A 20095-nucleotide genomic window follows, 5' to 3' on the forward strand; every position below is an offset into this window, starting at 1 on the left:
CTGCTGGGAGTCCTTCCAGCGAGGGAGGCCTGGACAAAGGGTTTCCTGCCTTGGGAGGTGCTAGCACCACCCCAGACAGGATTTTGTGTATTAGGTAGGACAGGCCCTGAAAGGAATGAGACATGCCTGGGGCACACAAGGTGCTCTGTGCATACACCGGTTCAAACCAGTTGCTGGGGAACCACTGCCCCAGCTCTGGCGCGAAACCGGACAAAGGATAGGGGGTGTAACCACCCCCGTTCCCAGTCCCACCCATGGGAGGGTCCTAGTCACTAGTGCAGCCCCTTTTAGGAGAATAAAGGTAGGAGCTGGTCCCATTCCAAATTAGATTATCCTGAACAACTTTACAAGAAGAATCTCTGGACTTCGACGTTCTGCTCCACAGAAGACTGAAGAATTTCCCTTGTGGGCAAGGAGTGTCCACCCTGCAACTGCAGGCACCATCAAGCGTCCTAGCGGTTCACTTTGTCGTCCTTCCTGCCGGAACCAGACTTCAGAGCCCGACGAGATCCGGACTTCCAGACCTCTCTGACCTCAACCTACATCTGCAGCACAGCCGAGATCCGTGGGTGCGACGAGACACGTGGGACCGGCCATCTTGAAGAAACTGCACTTCGCTTCCAGCACGACTTCAGAGGCATCCTCGAGAAAGTGCTTTGGGGATTGAGGAGCCCCAGCCCTGAGCAGCTCCTGCACCGAAGACCAGCCCCCCCAGCATCCACGAGATCTGCTTGGGGCCCTTTTGCTTGATTGCTGCTCGACGCGTTGTCTGGTCACTTGCCGGCTGGCTAGTGGCCTCCTAGACGATGATCCTTGAAATTTTCACTGCTGGTCTGGTTGCTCCAGACTGGCCCTTGCTTCCTTCCAAAAGAGAAGTACCCCGGACCCTCCTGGTCCGCACCAGACGCCATCTCCACTCACCGCGTGGGTTACATTTGCCAAGGCATGTTGACTCCAAATCCGGATTCCCACACCGCCGACAGCGAGAGCCTGCGTAGGACAGCTCGTGCCTCCATCATGGTCGTCGAAGACACCTCCTGGTCCACGTGGCTGCAGAGACAAGCGTCCACTCTTCACCTGATCGTGACGACAGCTCCTGGTTCCCTCCTGGTTCCACACCAGTCACTGGCTAGTGACTTTGAACACTGTCCCCTCTGCTTTCAGGTCCTCTTCTTCCTCGATCCACCCGTGGATCGCACCGGACATCTTCCACTTGGTCGCCTGCAGCATCTTTCTTCAAGGCTCCATAGACTTCGACGCGGAAACCGGACACACTTTGACACCTATGCACCCGCAGCCCGTGGGTGAGGTAACAAGAGCATTTCGGTGCTCAAGGGATGATTAACTCTCCTAGTGTCCAGATTTCCAGTCGTTTTAGTCCTAGATAGTAAAGACTGTCCATACTTACCTTTTTCGTAAACTGTACTGTCCATTGACTTTGTTACGCATCTCGCGTGTGAGTTCCCACTCTGCACACGCGTCCCGTGGGCCTCCTAGTATTAACCTAAGGTTAGGATAGTGTAGTCCCAGCGAACCTACAGCCTCTGGGCAGCTCTATTCCTCCTATCGATTTCCTTATACCATTTACTTAGTATATGGTTTGTCGTGCCCCTTTGTAATTTTGTGCAACTTATCGTATTTTTCTTAGGAGATTGTCATGTGCTTAGCCCTCTGACCTCATAAAGAGGTCAGAGGTGTTTGTTATTAATAAATATATTGTTTATTTTCATAACAACCTGTGTGGTGTCCTTTCATCTGGTATTCAAGGGGTTATATGTGGTAAAACAGCTGGCTTCACATGCCAAAAGAGTTTAGCCTAAGACTGCTTTGTCCATGCTACCATTAGGATAGCTGGTCTATAAGGTTGACTTACAACCAATCACCACAAGGGTTGTTTGGACTGATACAAGGTGATCACTAGAACTAGTGAGCATCATATATCAGGCCAACTTCTCACATTGGTGTGAAGCGGTTGGGATTTGAGCTTGCTGTTGTTTTTACCAAATATAATCTTGAAGAACAAGTTACTTACCTTCGGTAACGATATATCTGTAAGAAACAGTAGTTAGTATTAGATTCCTTACCTTAGAATATCCCCAGGCGTCAGTCTGGATCCGGAAACTTTTGCGTAGCAGTACCCCTGCGCGTCGGTAGGCGTCGTCTGCAGGCGTCCTACAGTTGGTCATCCACCCGGAACTGGCGAGTGCGATCCATATAAAATGAAAGCGCACGTTTTGGGTCCAGACGATGGAGCCGCTCTTCATCCTTTGAAGGATGCGGAGGCGGGAAGAAGGAGGGTAAGGTGATGGACTGCCCGATGTGAAAAGCAGAGACTACTTTGGGCAGGAAAGAAGGTCTAGTTCTCAGAACCACCTTGTCTGGATGAATTGACATGAAGGGAGGTTTGACAGAAAGAGCCTGGAGCTCACTCACTCTCCTGGCAGAGGTGATGGCAACCAGGAAGGCCGTCTTTAAAGTCAGGAGACGGAGAGGACAGGAAGGAAGTGGCTCAAAGGGAGCACACATCAAGAAGGTCAGAACCAGGTTCAAGTCCCACTGAGGCATCACAAACGGAACAGGTGGATACATGTGCGTGATGCCTTTCAAGAATCTCGTTACAATAGGGGACTTGAACAAAGAAGGTTGATCAGGCAGCCTTAGAAAGGCCGAAAGGGCAGAAAGGTAGCCCTTGATAGTGCCCAGAGCAGAGCCCTGCTGGGCAAGAGAGAGAAGAAAGAGGAGAACCTTGGAGAGAGGGGCAGAAAGAGGGTCCACAGCCTTTGCTGTGCACCATGCCACAAATCTGTTCCACCGGCAGGCGTATACCGACTTTGTGGAGGGACGCCTGGCTGCCAGAATCACATCACAAACTTCAGGAGGCAAGTCAAATGGCCTCAACTGTCGCCGCTCAATCTCCACGCATGGAGGTGGAGACTGGACAGGTTCGGGTGGAGGACCGTCTCCTGCTGCTGCGACAGAAGGTCCTCCCGAAGGGGCAGGCGGATCGAGGGACCGACTGACATGCTGAGTAGCTCGGGATACCAGTACCTTCGAGCCCAGTCCGGTGCCACAAGGATAACTTGGGCCCGGTCGCGCCTGATCTTCTTCAGCACTCTGGGCAGAAGTGGTATAGGCGGAAAGGCGTACAATAGACCGCAACTCCACGCACGCCGAAAGGCGTCGCCGTGCGAGTGCCGTCTTGGAAACTCCAACGCGCAGAACTGATGACATTGCGCGTTCTCTTCTGTGGCGAATAGATCTAACCAAGGCTCTCCCCATTTCAGAAAGAGGCCTTTCGCCACGTCCGAGTTCAGACGCCATTCGTGATCCACCGAGCACCAACGGCTGAGTTCGTCCGCCCTGGCGTTCAGTGAACCTGCCAGGTGTTGAACCGTCAGAGTCACGCTCTGACGTTCCAGCCATTGCCAGAGACGCAGAGCTCCTGGCAAAGGGTCCACGACCCCACTCCGCCCTGCTTGTTGCAGTACCACATGGCGGTGGTGTTGTCCGTGAACACCTGCACTACACTCCCGTTGACAAAGGGGAGGAATGCCTTCAGTGCTAGATGGATCGCCCGCAGCTCCAACAGGTTTATATGGAGCCGGGACTCCGCCGGAGACCAGATGCCTCTGATCTCCGCCTCTCCCAAGTGGCCTCCCCAGCCCTGGAGGGACGCGTCCGTCACAACCACGTGCTCCGGTTGGGGAAGGGAGAGGGATCTGCCTCTGACCCAATCGCGGTCCGTAAGCCACCACTGCAGTTGTCTCGCAGTGCCCTCCGAGATCAAGACATGGTCGGACAAGTTGCCCTGATGCTGGGCCCACTGAAAGTTCAGGTCCCACTGCAGAGCCCGCATCCGCCACCGGGCGTGATGCACCAGAAGGATGCAGGAAGCCATCAGCCCCAGCAGCCGCAGCGTCAACCTGACCGAAACCCGGGATAACGACTGAAAGATGGGAATCAAAGCCTGTATATCCCGGACTCGCCGTTCCGGAGGATAAACCCGAAACTGCGCCGAGTCGAGAACCGCTCCGATGAAAAGGAGCTTTTGAGAGGGACACAGGTGTGATTTCGGCACATTGATGGAAAACCCCAGCTCGTGCAGGAGGTCTGCCGTCATCTGAAGGTGGTGGACGACTGTCTGGGGCGAGCCCGCCTTCAACAACCAGTCGTCCAGGTAGGGGAAGACTGAAACCCCCAACCGGCGCAGATGGGCTGCGACCACCGCCATCACCTTTGTGAACACCCGTGGGGCGCTGGTAAGGCCGAATGGGAGCACGATAAACTGAAAGTGCTTGTGGCCTACCGTGAACCGCAGGTAACGCCGGTGGGCCGGCAGGACGGGGATGTGAAAATACGCATCCTGCAAGTCCAACGCTACCATCCAGTCTAGCGGGTCTAGAGCAGCCAAGACCTGAGCCAAAGTCAACATCTTGAACTTCTCCTTCCGGAGGAAGCCGTTGACGTTCCGTAGATCCAAGATAGGACGTAGGCCCCCTTTGTCCTTCTTGGGTACCAGAAAGTAGTGGGAATAGCAACCACGCCCTACTTCTGGCTCAGGAACGTGCTCGACGGCCCCCTTGGCCAAGAGGGCCGTAACTTCCTCCTGCAGAAGTGTCAAGTGGTCCCCCGACACACGGTGGTTCTGCAGTGGCATGGCCGGAGGAGTGGTCTCGAAGGGGAGGGAGTAGCCCCTTCGGACGAGCTGCAGCACTCACCTGTCCGATGTGATTGCGCGCCAGCGGGAGTGGTGATGGCGAACCCTGCCACCCACTGGCGTCACATGGGCCTGAAAGCACGGACTAGGAGGACTTGGAGGCCGATGCTGCGGGGGGAGGTGTGGTCTGACCTCGCCGTTGTCCCCGACCGCCTCCATGGCGGATTCCACGGCCGCCACCGCGTTGAGAAATGTGTTGCGGCGCGTGGCTGACAGCACGTTTGGGACCGCCCCTTCCTTGGCCACGAAAGGAGCGAATTGAACCCGTTTGCTGGCGCTGGGTCGAGAGACCCAAGGACTTGGCCGTGACCCTGAAGTCCTTGAAGCGCTCCAGCGCGTGGTCCGCTTTGTCGCCAAACAGGCGACTGCCATCGAACGGCATGTCCATCAAGGCATGCTGGACATCTGCCGAAAAGTTGGCGGACCTCAGCCAGGCGTGGCGACGAATCGCCACCGTCGTGGACATCGCTCTGCCCAGCGAGTCGGTCGTATCAAGACCACACCTGATGGAGTATTTTGCTGCGTCTCGGCCTTCAATCATAGCCTTGCCGAGCTTTGCCCGTACCTCCTGCGGGCATTCTGGCAGCAGGTCCGCGACCGTATCCCACAGAGAGTGGGAGTAGCGGCCCAAGAGGCATGCGGTGTTGCAAGACCGCAGTCCCAAACTCAGGGACGAGAAGACCTTTTTTCCATACTGGTCGTACCTCTTGGATTCCCGGTTGGGCGGGGCCGACGGGAATGCGGTCTGGGAAGTCGAGGCCTGGATCACCAGACTCTCAGGGGTGGGATGGGTGGACAGGAACTTGGGGTCATCCTTACACGGACGGTGGCGTCTGGCCACGTTCCTATCAACAGGCGAACCTGAAGCGGGCCTGGACCACGTGCCCAAAAGAACGTCAGACAAGGCTTCGTTGAACGGCAGCAGTGGCTCCTGTGGGCATGACTGCGGTTTGAAGACCTCAGTGAGGATGTTAGGCCTCACGGCCGCGACGGGGAGCTCAAGGTGTAAGGCCTTGGCAGCCCTCATCAGCACCACTGAATAAGCAGCCCCCTCCTCCGAAGCCACGGTAGGAGGCGAGACAAGGCCAGGGTTAGGAGAGTCGTCCAGACCACTGGCGTCACCCAAATCACCTGTCCAGTCCACATTGTACTGACACTCGCGTGACAGAGGGTCCTCAGACCCCTCCCAACCCTCTCCGTAATCTACATATTCACCATATTCGGAATCAACAATGTAGACCGGCTCCCCGGGGTCCACAGGCCCCATCGGCGTCGGACTCGGCGTCGGGCGCGGAGCCGCAGGGGACGCCTGCAGACGACGCCTACCGACGCGCAGGGGTACTGCTACGCAAAAGTTTCCGGATCCAGACTGACGCCTGGGGATATTCTAAGGTAAGGAATCTAATACTAACCTGTTTCTTTCAGATATATCATTTGAAAGATCACATAAGGTCCCATAGGTACATATAACAAGCTTAGAAATACTCTGAGTTCTACTGAACCAGCTGTTGTAGTAGAAAGGGCCTAGCACACCCTGACTACAACTCTTCGCAAGGGATCAGTAGGAAAACCCATAGTGTAGGTAATTGCATCACTTGCACCTCACTAGAAAGCATGTCTACCCATGGAGAGACTTCATTGACTCCCCTAATGGTTAGTGACCCTCCACAGGTCCTTTCCAGATATGCAGCACTCAGTTTCCAGGAGATGAGACAATTGTGTAACGCCAGGGGACTGAAACAGGGTTCTAACCCTACCTCCTCCTTTCTGTTAGGTCTCTTAGAGACATATGATGCTAGAAGGGCTTCTAACACAGGCCCCTCTAATCCAGATGGGAGCATGCCCCCCTTAGAAGGTGAACCTGGTGATCCAGACTCTAACCTCCCTGAAACAGAGAATGTAGATGGTAGGGAAGAGGGAGACTTATCTGAGGATGAGGCAGAAAATGGGCAACCTTTAGTCAGTTGACTTACAAGGGCCAACTTAGACCTACATAGGGATAGTACTAGGTGACCCCCAGTGCTATCCATAAGCAGGCCTAACTTTGGGGTCAGAAGAGAGAGATCTCATTCTAGGGACTCCAATAGATCTGTTCACTCTCATGCCTCTCATGCATCTGCTCAGAGGAGGATGACTTCCCCTCAAAGAGGAGAGCATGAGGCAAAGAAGAAGGAGGCTAATCTGAGGATCCAAAGGGAAGAACTTGCCCTTGCCAAAGAGAAGCTTGCCTTTGCTAGAGAGCAACAGTTGAGTGGGGTAGTACCTACTGGTGGCAGCAATATCCCTAGGGATAAAGACAGGGGTTTTGATACTAGAAACCTGAGTAAAATAGTGCCCTCCTATAAGACCGGAGATGATATCCACAAGTGGATACCTGCTCTGGAGAGGGCCTGCAAAGTACAGAAGGTACCCCAGAGTCAGTGGGAAGCTATATTGTGGCTCTCCTTTGAAGGCAAAGGTAGAGATAAGCTCCTCACTGTTAGAGATGAGGATGCTAATGATTACCAAGTCCTGAAAACTGCACTGATTGATGGGTTTGGCTTAACAACTGAACAGTACAGGTTAATGTTCAGAGATACCCAGAAAACTCAGGCTCAGGATTGGACTGACTTTGTTGATTGTGCCACTAAGGCTTTGGAAGGCTGGTTACTGGGAAGTAAAGTTACTGATTACACAGGATTGTATAATCTAATTATGAGAGAGCAAATCTTAAATAATTGTCAGAACCAGTTGTTGCATCAGCACCTGATTGACTCAGATCTGACCTCTCCCCAAGAATTGGGAAAGAAGGCATACAGATGGGTCAGGACCAGGGTCAAGCAGCAGAACCAGAACCAGGGTGGCGGCCAAAAGAAAGCAGACCAGAAGGGTAATAATGAGAATAGGCAAAATGACCAGAAGTCTTCAACAGGGCCCCAACAATCCAAGGAGGGTGGGACCCAGAATTCCCAGAAAAAGAAGAATGATGGTCCAAAGAAACCATGGTGCCAATACTGTAAAAGTAAGACTCACTGGTTTAGTGAGTGCACCAAGAAAGTCCCAACTCCTACTAATACTGTCCCTAAGACACCTGCACCCCCTAGCACAGTTAGTAGTGGTAGTGTACCCCCCAAGGTTTTAGTAGGGTTAACCCTGGGAACTGAGGTGGGTTCTGACTTCGTCAGAATACCTACTCAGGCAGTTCTTGTCTGTACTGGGGACATGGATATGACCCCTACTGTAAGTCCCAGTACCCTGGGCAAATACAGGCAAACGCCTTTAATCAATGGGAAAATGGTTCAAGCCTACAGGTACTCATGTGCCAGTGCCACTATGGTGACCACAGCCTTTGTGGAACCTGATCAGATCATGCTAGGTTCAGACTACCTAGTGACCAATGCTAGCAACGTCACTACCAATCACAGTATGGCAGTTGTTAACTTCTCCTGGGGAGGGGTAACTGGCCTCAAAAGGGTTGTAGTTAGTTCAGACCTCCCAGTGGATTGTCTTTTGGGCAATGATTTGGAATCCTCCTTATGGTAAGATGTGGAATACAGGACTCATGTAGAAATGCTAGGTCTCTCCTCACATGTCCTTGCTGTGACCAGGTCACAGGCCTAGAAATGCCCAGCTGAACAAGTGCTGGATCCTGTAAGAATGGACCAGATACTACCCAAGAGGAAGAGCAGTAGGGGTAAGGCAGAGCCTTCCCCCCTGCCTCAGGTTGAGGATCAGCCCTCTCAGGAGGCTGACCAAAAGACCCCATACGGTACTGTCCTAGAAGAGCTTGAACCTGAACAGGTTGAGTTTCTTGGGACAGAGGGACCTTCCAGGGCAGACTTGAGGCAGGCACAGTTAGACTGTTCCTCCCTTGAATCCCTCAGTCAGCAGGCTGCTGCTGAGGCTGCAGGGAATGCTACAGGTGCCCACAAGGTATATTGGGATGAAGGACTCCTATACTCTGAGGCAAGAGACCCCAAACCTGGTGCTACCAGGAGGCTGGTCATCCCCTTGTCACTTAGAGGTTTCCTTCTCACCTTAGCCCATGAGTTCCCCTTGCAGGTCAGTTAGGCCAGAACAAGACTTGGGACAGGCTTGCCCCACACTTTCACTGGCCTCATATGTCTGAGGACACTAAAGAGTTTTGTCGCTCATGTGTCACCTGCCAAGCCAGTGGCAAATCAGGTGGCACCACAAAGGCCCCCCCTTATACCACTACCTGAGGTGGGGGTGCCCTTTGAGAGAGTGGGGATAGACATTGTTGGACCAATGGACCCCCCAACAGCATCTGGGCACAGCTTTATACTGGTGGTAGTGGATCATGCCACCAGGTATCCAGAAGCTATTCCCCTTAGGACCACTGCAGCTCCTGTTGTGGCCAGGGCCCTACTTGGAGTTTTCTCCAGAGTGGGGTTTCCTAAGGAGGTTGTCCATGACAGAGGTGCAAACGTCATGTCAGGATACTTGACTGCAATGTGGAAGGAGTGTGGTGTAAATTACAAATTTACCACACCCCATCACCCACAGTGCAATGGGCTTGTGGAGAGTTTCAACAAGACCCTAAAAGGGATGATAAAAGGGTTACCTGAAAAGCTTAGGCGAAGATGAGACATCCTTTTACCCTGCCTCCTGTTTGCTTACAGAGAGGTCCCACAGAAGGGGGTTGGCTACAGCCCTTTTGAACTTCTGTTGGGGCATCCTGTCTTAGTGACAGCATTGAGACCCCTGTAGTCTACACAAAACCTCATCTCTCTCTTACCATCCTGGGTGTGAGGTTTTGGCACTAGAACTACAGGACTAGCCCAAGGGCTCTCTGAGGGTTCAATGACTCCCAATTCCAACATCTTTTGTACTTCTTTCTTTATGCAGTCCCTGACATGGTCAGGTTGCCTGTAGATTTTACTCTTTATAGGCAGACTGTCACCAGTGTCCACCTCATGGGTGCACCAGTCTGTCTGACTGGGGGTCAGAGAAAACATTTGTCTGAAGGATTGAAGAACCGGTCTACAATCCCCTTGTTGATGCTCAGAGAGGCTGTCAGAAAAGACCACACCATCTACTGACCCATCAGGGTTCTGAGTGAGCAGGTCTGGGAGAGGGTCGCTCTCTTCCTCCTGCCCCTCATCTGTGGCCATGAGCAAGCCCATGTCCTTCCGGTCGACAAATGCATTGAGCCTGTTCACATGAAGCACCCTGTGGGGGCTCCTGGGAGTTCCAAGGTCCACCAGGTAGGTGACCTCTCCCTGTTGCTCAATGATGGTATGGGGTCCAGACCATTTGTCTTGGAGAGCTGCTGGGGCCACTAGCTCCAACACCCACACCTTCTGTCCTGCATGATAAACAGTTAGGACAGCCTTTTGGTCATGCCAAGCTTTTTGAAGTTCTTGGCTGGCCTCAAGGTTTTTGGATGCCTTCTCCATGTACTGTGCCATCCTGGAGCGGAGACCAAGTACATAGTCCACTATGTCAAGCTTAGGCTTTTTGAGAGGTAACTCCCATCCTTCCTTCACAAGACATAGGGGTCCTCTTACAGGATGCCCAAACAGAAGCTCAAAAGGGCTGTAGCCAACCCCCTTCTGTGGGACCTCTCTGTAAGCAAACAGGAGGCAGGGTAAAAGGATGTCCCATCTTCGCCTAAGCTTTTCTGGTAACCCTTTTATCATCCCTTTTAGGGTCTTGTTGAATCTCTCCACAAGCCCATTGCACTGTGGGTGATAGGGTGTGGTAAATTTGTAATTTACACCACACTCCTTCCACATTGCAGTCAAGTATCCTGACATGAAGTTTGCACCTCTGTCAGGGACAACCTCCTTAGGAAACCCCACTCTGGAGAAAACTCCAAGTAGGGCCCTGGCCACAACAGGAGCTGTAGTGGTCCTAAGGGGAATAGCTTCTGGATACCTGGTGGCATGATCCACTACCACCAGTATAAAGCTGTGCCCAGATGCTGCTGGGGGGTCCATTGGTCAAACAATGTCTATCCCCACTCTCTCAAAGTGCACCCCCACCACAGGTAGTGGTATAAGGGGGGCCTTTGCGGTGCCACCTGATTTGCCACTGGCTTGACAGGTGACACATGAGCGACAAAACTCTTTAGTGTCCTCAGACATATGAGGCCAGTGAAAGTGTGGGGCAAGCCTGTCCCAAGTCTTGTTCTGGCCTAAGTGACCTGCAAGGGGAATTTCATGGGCTAAGGTGAGAAGGAAACCCTTGAGAGATAAGGGAATGACCAGCCTCCTGGTAGCACCAGGTTTGGGGTCTCTTGCCTCAGAGTATAGGAGTCCTTCATCCCAATTTACCTTATGGGCACCTGTAGCATTGCCTGCAGCCTCAGCAGCCACTTGCTGTCTGAGGGATTCAAGGGAGGAACAGTCTAACTTGTGCCTGCCTCAAGTCTGCCCTGGAAGGTCCACTGTCCCAAGAAACTCAACCTGTTTAGGTTCAAGCTCTTCTAGGACAGTTCCTTTTGGGGTCTTTGGGTCAGCCTCCTGAGAGGGCTGATCCTCAACCTGAGGCAGGGGGGGAAGGCTCTGCCTTACCCCTACTGCTCTTCCTCTTGGGTAGTGTCTGGTCCATTCTTCCAAGATCCAGCACCTGTTCCGCTGGGCATTTCTTGGCCTGTTACCTGGTCACAGCAAGGAAATGTGAGGAGAGACCTAACATTTCTACATGAGTCCTGTACTCCACATCTGACCACATGGAGGATTCCAAATCATTGCCCAAGAGACAATCTACTGGGAGGTCTGAACTAACTACAACCCTTTTGAGGCCAGTTACCCCTCCACAGGAGAAGTTAACAACTGCCATACTGTGATTGGTAGTGACGTTGCTAGCATTGGTCACTAGGTAGTCTGAACCTAGCATGATCTGATCAGGATCCACAAAGGCTGGTGTCACCATAGTGACACTGGCACATGTGTCCCTGTAGGCCTGAGCCATTTTCCCATTGATTAAAGGCGTTTGCCTGTATTTGCCTAGAGTACTGGGACTTACAGTAAGGGTCATATCCATGTCCCCAGTACAGACAAGAACTGCCTAAGTAGGTATTCTGACTAAGTCAGAATCCACCTCAGTTCCCAGGGTTAACCCTACTAAAACCTTGGAGGGTACACTACCACTACTAACTGTACTAGGGGGTGCAGGTGTCTTAGGGACAGTAGTGGTAGGAGTTGGGCCTTTCTTGGTGCACTCACTAAACCAGTGAGTCTTGCTTTTACAGTATTGGCACCATGGTTTCTTAGGACCATCATTCTTCTTCTTTTGGGAATTCTGGGTCCCACCCTCCTTAGATTGTTGGGGCCCTGTTGAAGACTTCTGGTCATTTTGCTTATTCTCATTATTACCCTTCTGGTCTGCTTTCTTTTGGCCACCACCCTGGTTCTGGTTCTGCTGCTTGACCCTGGTTCTGACCCCATCTGTCTGCCTTCTTTCCCAATTCTTGGGGAGAGGTCAGATCGGAGTCAATCAGGTGCTGATGCAACAACTGGTTCTGACAATTTTTTAAGATTTTCTCTCTCATAATTAGATTATACAATCCTGTGTAATCAGTAACTTTACTTATCAGTAACCAGCCTTCCAAAGCCTTAGTGGCACAATCAACAAATTCAGTCCAATCCTGAACCTGAGTTTTCTGGGTATCTCTGAACATTAACCTGTACTGTTCAGTTGTTAAGCCAAACCCATCAATCAGTGCATTTTTCAGGACTTTGTAATCATTAGCATCCTCATCTCTAACAGTGAGGAGCTTATCTCTACCTTTGCCTTCAAAGGAGAGCCACAATATAGCTGCCCACTGACTCTGGGGTGCCTGCTGTACTTTGCAGGCCTTCTCCAGAGCAGTTATCCACTTGTGGATATCATCTCCTGTCTTATAGGAGGGCACTATTTTACTCAGGTTTCTAGTATCGAAACCCCTGTCTTTATCCCTAGGGATATTGCTGCCACCAGTGGGTACTACCCCACTCAACTGCTGCTCTCTAGCAAAGGCAAGCTTCTCTTTCGCAAGGGTAAGTTCTTCCCTTTGAATCCTCAGATAAGCTTCCTTCATCTTTGCCTCCTGCTCTCTCCTCTGAGCGGAAGGCATACTCCTCTGAGCAGAGGCATGAGAGGCATGAGAGTGAACAGATCTGTTGGAGTCCCTAGAATGAGATCTCTCTCTTTTAACCCCAAAGTTAGGCCTGCTTGTGAATGGCACTGGGGGTCCCCCAGTCCCATCCCTATGTAGGTCTAAGTTGGCCCTGGTAAGTCTACTGACTAAAGGTTGGCCATTTTCTGCCTCATCCTCAGATACATCCCCTTCTTCCCTACTATCTACATTCTCTGTTTCAGGTAGGTTAGAGTCTGGATCACCTGGATCACCTTCTAAGGCCTGGTCACCCCCACGCTCCTGTGCCTGCTGCCGCAGCCCCAGCCTCCCGAGGGCCGCCGAGCCCACACCAGCTATTCCCGCCGCCCCAGCCTCCCGAGGGCCGCCGAGCCCACACCAGCTTTTCCCGCCGCCCCAGCCCGTGGCCCCGCCCCCCGACAGCCGATTGGCTCGCGCTCCCGCCTCCCCGCAGACCCTCCCGACCGGCTCCCTTCTTATGATGTCCCCAGAGCGACCGCGCAGCGGACGCGCGCAGCGGGAGCACCGATTGAGCGCCGAAGGTGCGCCAAAGGTAAGCCCGTCTGCGCCCGTCCGCGCCTGGACCGCGCCCAGCGCCAGGACCCCTGGCCCTCGCAGACCCCAGCCCACCCGCCGGACGTACGACGCCGCCACCCTCAACGCCGGCCGAACCCCTGGATGCTACCGAGCCACCCCGAGACACACCCACGGACCCTTCATCTGCCAGTCCTGCAAGTTCTCCTGCACCCGGACCTGCACTGCACCAGCACCCACCAAGCCGAACTCCAGCAGCACCCACCTGAAGTGCATCCTGCTCAACACCCGCTCCGTCCACAGACACGCCGTCGAGCTCTGGAACCTGCTCGACACCACAGCCCCAGACGTCGCCTTCCTCACGGAAACCTGGATGAACGCCTCCTCAGCGCCCGACACCGCCATCGCCATCCCGGACGGCTACAAGATCATCCGGAGAGACCTCGTCAACCAGACAGGAGGAGGCATCGCCATCATTCACAGGAACACCATCCGCATCACGACCAACACCGACGACACCATCGCACCCGCCGAACACCTGCACTTCCAGATCCACGTCAACCCCAAGACCACCCTCAGAGGCACCCTCATCTGCAGACCCCCGGGACCACGCACACAATTCAGCGAGGACATCGCCGACTTCATCAGCCCACTCGCCCTCCCCTCAGCCGACTACATCCTCCTCGGGGACCTCAACTTCCACCAGGAGAACAACGACGACCGCAACACCACCACCCTGCTGGAAAACCTCGCAAACCTGGGACTCAAGCAGCTGGTGACCACCCCCACCCACCTCGCCGGACACGCTCTCGACGCCGTCTTCTCATCCAGCAAAGACATCGCCTTCAGCCACGCCACAGGACTCCACTGGACGGACCACAGCTGCGTCCACTTCACCTTCAGAAGAACGACGACCCACCACCACCAGCAACAGGTTGCCCGAAGAAGCTGGAACAAGATCACAGCCGACCAGCTCGCCGCTTCCCTGAGTCAGCACCCTCCCGCCAGCTCAGCGAACCCCAGCCAGGCCGCCGACAACCTCACGAAGTGGATCAGCAACTGCGCGGACGAACTCGCCCCTCTGAGGACCCCGCCCAGCAGATCCGGCAGCAAGAAAGCCCCATGGTTCACCGACGAACTCAAGAGCTCCAAGAAGAACTGCCGAGCCCTCGAGAAAGTCTGGAGAAGGGAACCAACACCGGACAACATGACCACCCTCAAGCTTGCCACCCGGAGGCACCACCAACTGATCCGCGCCACCAAGAAAACTGCATTCAAGGACCGACTGGACAACAACGCACACAACTGCAAGGAACTCTTCAACATCGTGAAAGAGCTCTCCAACCCCAACGCCGGAAACAACGACATCACCCCATCGCAAGACCTCTGCAACTCCCTCGCCTCCTACTTCCACAACAAGATCGCGGACATACACAACAGCTTCAGCATTCAACCATCGCACACAACGACCGCAGCAACGCCGCCCACCACCACCCTCCGCGCCTGGACTCCGATCAGCACTGATGACACCGTCCGCATGATGAACTCCATCCACTCCGGATCTCCGACCGACCCCTGCCCTCACCACGTCTTCAACAAGGCCGACGCTGTCATCGCACCCCACCTGCGGGACATCGTCAACACCTCCTTCGACACCGCCACCTTCCCGGAGAGCTGGAAGCACGCCGAACTCAGCGCTCTACTAAAGAAACCAACAGCGGACCCCACCGAACTCAAGAACTACCGCCCCATCTCGCTCCTCCCGTTTCCAGCCAAAGTCATCGAGAAGACCGTCAACAAACAGCTGGCCGCCTTCCTCGAGACGAATGGATCCCTCGACCCCTCACAGTCTGGCTTCCGAGCCAACCACAGCACCGAGACCGCCCTCATCGCTGCCACCGATGACATCCGAGCCCTGATGGACAACGGAGAAACAGCGGCCCTCATCCTCCTAGACCTCTCCGCGGCATTCGACACTGTCTGCCACCGTACCCTAGTGCAGCGCCTCAGCAACGTCGGAATTCAGGAGAAGGCACTGGAATGGATAGTCTCCTTCCTCGACGGAAGAACACAGAGAGTCCGTCTACCACCGTACAAGTCAGAGGCCACCGAAGTCATCTGCGGCGTCCCTCAAGGATCCTCGCTGAGCCCCACCCTCTTCAACGTCTACATGAGCCCCCTCGCGCCCATCGCACGCCAACACAACCTGAACATCATCTCCTACGCCGATGACACCCAGCTGATCCTCTCACTGACCAACGACCCCGCCGCTTCCAGAGCCAACCTTCACGAAGGGATGAAAGATGTAGCCGAGTGGATGACGACCAGCCGCCTGAAACTGAACTCAGACAAGACGGAAGTCCTCATCCTGGGCTCCTCGCCCTCCGTCTGGGACGACTCCTGGTGGCCCCCCGCCCTGGGCACCGCACCCACACCGACAGACCACGCACGCAACCTGGGCTTCATCCTGGAATCCTCCCTCTCCATGACCAGACAAGTCAACGCCGTCTCCTCGTCATGCTTCAACATCCTGCGCATGCTACGGAAGATCTTCCGGTGGATCCCCACCGAGACCAGGAAGACGGTCACCCAGGCCCTCGTCACCAGCCGACTGGACTACGGCAACGCCCTCTACGCCGGAACCACCGCCAAGCTCCAGAAGAGACTCCAGCGGATCCAGAACGCCTCAGCCAGACTCATCCTCGACATCCCCCGACGCAGCCACATCTCCGGACATCTGAGAGACCTGCACTGGCTCCCCGTCAACAAGAGAATCACCTTCCGTCTCCTCACCCACGCACACAAAGCCCTACACGATCAAGGCCCGAGCTACCTCAACAACCGCATCAACTTCTATGCTCCCAAACGCCACCTCCGATCAGCCAGTCACGCCCTCGCCGCCGTCCCCCGCATCCGAAGAACGACAACAGGAGGAAGGTCCTTCTCCCACCTGGCCGCCAAGACCTGGAACTCCCTCCCGACCGACCTGCGCCTGACCCAAGACCACCTCTCCTTCAGGAAGAAGCTCAAGACCTGGCTGTTCGAGCAGTAGCAGCACCCCCCCCCGCCCCCCAAGCGCCTTGAGACCCTCCGGGTAAGTAGTGCGCTCTATAAATGTCCTTGATTGATTGATTGATTAAGGGGGGCATGCTCCCATCTGGATTAGAGGGGCCTGTGTTAGAAGCCCTTCTAGCATCATATGTTTCTAAGAGACCTAACAGAAAAGGAGTGGTAGGGTTAGAACCCTGTTTCAGTCTCCTGGAGGTAACACAATTGTCTCATCTCCTGGAAGCTAAGCTGAGTGCTGCATATCTGGAAAGGACCTGTGGAGGGTCACTAACCACTAGGAGAGTCACTGAGGACTCTCCATGGGTAGACATGCTTTCTAGTGAGGTGTAAGTGATGCACTTACCTACACTATGGGTTTTCCTACTGATCCCTTGCTAAGAGTTGTAGTCAGGGTGTGCTAGGCCCTTTCTACTACAACAGCTGGTTCAGTAGAACTCAGAGTATTTCTAACCTTATTATATGTACCTATGGGACCTTATGTGATCTTTCAAATGATATTGCAAGATTATATTTGGTAAAAACAACAGCAAGCTCAAATCCCAACCGCTGCACACCAATGTGAGAAGTTGGCCTGATATATGATGTTCACTAGTTCTAGTGATCACCTTGTATCAGTCCAAACAACCCTTATGGTGATTGGTTGTAAGTCAACATATTGACCAGCTATCCTAATGGTAGCATGGACAAAGCAGTCTTAGGCTAAACTCTTTTGGCATGTGAAGCCAGCTGTTTTACCACATATAACCCCTTGAATACCAGATGAAAGGACACCACACAGGTTGTTATGAAAATAAACAGTATATTTATCATCAAAGCTTTATTTCGATATACAAGATATCATAAAAGCACATACAAAATGTATTAATAACAAACACCTCTGAACTCTTTATGAGGTCAGAGGGCTAAGCACATGACAATCTCTTAAGAAAAACAAGATAAGTTGCACAAAATTACAATGGTGCCCTAGGGGCACGACAAACCATATACTAAGTAAATGGTATAAGGAAAGCAATAGAAGGAATGGAGCTGTCCAGAGGCTGTGGGTTCGCTAGGACTACACTATCCTAGCCTCAGGTAAGTAATAGGAGGCCCACGGGACGCGTGTGCAGAGTGTGAACTCACACGCGAGATGCGGAACAAAGTCAATGGACAGTACAGTTTACGAAAAAGGTAAGTACCGACAGTCTTTACTATCTAGGACTAAAACGACTGGAAATCTGGACACTAGGAGAGTTAATCTACCCTTGAGCACCGAAATGCTCTTGTTACGAGTGCATAGGTGTCAAAGTGTGTTGGGTTTCCGCGTCGAAGTCTATGGAGCCTTGAAGAAAGATGCTGCAGGCGACCAAGTGGAAGATGTCCGGTGCGATCCACGGGTGGATCGAGGAAGAAGAGGACCTGAACGCAGAGGGGACAGTGTTCAAAGTCAATAGCCAGTGACCGATGTGGAACCAGGAGGGAACCAGGAGCTGTTGTCGCAATCAGGTGAAGAGTGGACGCTTGTCTCTGCAGCCACGTGGACCAGGAGGTGTCTTCGACGACCAGGATGGAGGCACAAGCTGTCCCACGCAGGCTTCTCGCTGTCGGCGGTGTCGGATCCGGATTTGCAGTCAACAGGCCTTGGCAAAGGCAACCAAGGCGGTAATTGGAAACAGTGTCTGGTGCGGACCAGGAGGGTCCGGGGTACTTCTCTTTTGGAAGGAAGCAAGGGCCAGTCTGGAGCAACCAGACCAGCAGTGAAGATTTCAAAGATCGTCGTCTAGGAGGCCACTAGCCAGCCGGCAAGTGACCAGACAACGCGTCGAGCAGCAATCAAGCAAAAGGGCCCCACGCAGATCTCCCATGCTGCGTTCTGATTGGCCTTCGGACTGGGGAAGGGAACCTCCCCCGCCGGTGTAGGAAGGTGGATATCTGACTATGGTTACCCCCAACTTTTTGCCTAGTGTTTTGCTGGTTTTTGACTTAGTTGGCCTGGGATCCTGTTATTCAGGACCCCAGGCTTCCTGCTCTCTCTGTTAAAATGGACTCCATGTAACTTAGGTGCATTTACCAATTGGTACTGGGCCACCTTATCAGTCCCTGTACAGTGTACCATAGGTACCCAGGGCATAGGTGTACCCAGGGCCCACCAGGGGCTGAAGTATGTATTATGCCACCCCTGGCTGGCCATCTAAACAGACACAACAGGCTGGTAAGACAGATGGGACAAGGTGGTGTAATCACCCTTTGCTATAGATATAGTATACCTATATCTAACCCTAAAATGGACACATATATTCCTATCAGTCACTCCTATGGCAGGCCTTATCAATCCTGAAGGCAGAGTGCTTGGAATTATGTGAGATGGTGCTCTGGCATGAGCTGAGCCTGTCTGCAGCTTGCGGAACCAAGTCCTAATAGCTGTTCCATGATAACGCTATACCATATACTCTTAAGTGCATTATAATCCTCGTGGTTGAATGCTAACTTTGGTATAGCATTATCAAAACATGTCGAGTAAGGTGTCATACGAATTGGAATACTACCCCCTCGCCAGTTCTGGCGACGGGGGTAGCATTCCACCCTTTTAGAGGGACACGACAAGTATGTAACTGTGAACCCCGGTTAAAGTTAAACGAAGCCTCAGCATCACAAAATGGATGCTGCCACCACAGACACAAGTCTGACCTCTTGCTGCTGGGAGTCCTTCCAGCGAGGGAGGCCTAGACAAAGGGTTTCCTGCCTTGGGAGGTGCTAGCACCACCCCAGACAGGATTTTGTGTCAAGGTACGCGGTAGTGTGTTGGGGGCAATGCGAATTGTATGAGCTTTGAGCGGGAGATTCGTTTATTTAGAAGACCAGGTTCCTAACTTTTATGTTTGCTCCGCTCGTTCTCGGAACCTTTATGTAAACACACTGAGTACAGAGTGCAATGAGGGACCGCATTAACTACCGCGTGTGCTTTGCGTCTTTCGCATACCTTGGCATTAGAAGCTAGATTTTAGCGAATTAAGTTGACACGCCGCCATTTTTGTTATTCAGGCCACAGAGATCGACTACGAATTGAAGTTCACCCGTTGGGAGGACAGCACTGAATAGCAGAACAACGTATAACGAACTATTATTGCCCATTCCCTGTGGACAAACAAGTGAGTACTTTTCTGGTTTAAATGAGTCCAAAAGACCTCGCCGCACTTTGGTACATTGAGCTGACTCATTTCATTGAATCTACACAGATCACTCTTTAAAGACAAGACACCTCCAAGATTACAGGTACTGCGTGTGATTGTTGTTGTCTGAATGTTAAGTCGAGGATTGCTCACCGTTTAGAACACCTATAGTAAGGTCTGCCCATTTTTCATGTTTTTCAGATTAATTCCACACTTGGTCCTGATGAGGATCCATTCAACGTTTGGGATTTGAAACGCGTCGACCCCCCTTCTTGTCTGTTCTAGACTAGGCCAATCATTGATAAAGTATCATGATTAAAAAGAATGTTTGATGGCCTTTTAGTTTGAAAATATTGGCAAATATTTTAGTTGCGATAGGCACCTTTGTAACAAAAAGAGACTAAACAGTTTAGGGTTACCTATACGCATTGCAAACTACGTTTTTCACTTACCTATTTTTCTCTTTGTGCGTATGGTGTATAAGTTAGTATGTATGAGCAAGTTGATTATGAATGGAGCACAGTATAATTGTTGAGATTGATA

The 20095-nt window shown here is 52.7% G+C and overlaps 1 protein-coding gene across 2 annotated transcripts in view; it reads right to left on the reverse strand.

Annotated features, from left to right (window-relative positions):
• The window catches only part of IPO4 (importin 4), a 2629293-nt gene that overhangs the window by 190270 nt on the left and 2418928 nt on the right, over nt 1-20095 (reverse strand). The gene's annotated exons all lie outside the window — the stretch shown is intronic.

Source organism: Lissotriton helveticus, chromosome 5_1 (genome assembly GCF_964261635.1).
Source record: "Lissotriton helveticus chromosome 5_1, aLisHel1.1, whole genome shotgun sequence".
Classification (NCBI taxonomy): domain Eukaryota; kingdom Metazoa; phylum Chordata; class Amphibia; order Caudata; family Salamandridae; genus Lissotriton; species Lissotriton helveticus.